The sequence below is a fragment of the Pundamilia nyererei genome, unplaced genomic scaffold (assembly GCF_000239375.1).
Source record: "Pundamilia nyererei isolate P.nyererei 1_Seehausen unplaced genomic scaffold, PunNye1.0 scaffold00010, whole genome shotgun sequence".
Taxonomy (NCBI): Eukaryota; Metazoa; Chordata; class Actinopteri; order Cichliformes; family Cichlidae; genus Pundamilia; species Pundamilia nyererei.
In genome coordinates, this window is record NW_005187411.1 from 5,190,588 (window position 1) to 5,191,751 (window position 1,164).

Consider the following 1,164-nt stretch of genomic DNA (forward strand, 5'->3'; position numbering starts at 1 on the left):
TGTAGTGCCAGGTGTCAGCCAGATTAGTGACCAGTCGGCAGTGACACACTCCCCTGGAATCCTCCCTCTGTCTGTCTCCTCCCAAATCCTGTCTGACTCTGTCTGTGCTTGACTGCTTGTCTCTCATGCGCACCACATGACCTCACAGTCCAAAGATCAAGGATGCCTGCGAGTGTGTCAGCCTGCACTTGGTCTCCATGGCAACAGTCAAAGTCAGACAGGAGGAGAAAAGAACAGTGACACAAAGAGAAGCTGGTTTGAAGCGATCAGTCACACCAGGATGCAGACCATTTATGGCCTTGGGTAGACTTCACCGGGGAATGCTGACATCACCTTCATGAGCTCACTCAAGATATGATAGAAAACTCTTCAATATACCTCCCAATAAACAATAAGAATGACACATGTAACCTAATGCAGACTGGATTTACTGCAGCACCACTGTTGATGTAGGGATACATGATACTGGGTGTTTTTACATAAATAATGTCAAATCTTTCAATTTTGGATCTGTATGGCATTAAACAGAGGAACACACATCTCTGACTGTGACTGTGCCCTTTGGTTTGCAAGCAGCAACCAATCAAAAGAAAACTGTCTTAAGGAGGGATAGGCTATTGGTTCTAATTCTGTGTTTCTTTTACCTCAGAAGTCAGATGTTGAGGCAGGGAGTGACATACCGTGTTCCAGTCTTAGTAGTCAGAAAAACAAAGGAAAAAAATGGTTTTATTTTGTTTCAATAGCACAGTAGAGCAGTTCATGCATCACTGGCAGTACAACACAATGGGTATTATTCTGTGCCTGAAAACACTGCGCAGCATTTCAGAGCTCTATGTAAGGCTTATTTAACCAACCACAAACATGCAGCAGTGTTAGCATAGGTTAAGAGTTTTAGATTTTTTCCTCCGCTGAGGAGGTGCGTCATTATTCTGTCTGTAAACATGAAAACTTTGTAGAGGTAGCAGTCGTGTGAATAATCAGTTAAAATTTGGCTTAAATCCGCCAAAGTCTTTATGGTTAAACTATGATTCTTATAAATGTGCTGTGTACTGTCAACATACAGAACATGCCATATATTAAGCATTTAAAATATCATAAAATAACATTTGACCTTTGACCTCTCCTTCAAGATCAATAGGTTGATCTGAAGGTCAAAGTAATATT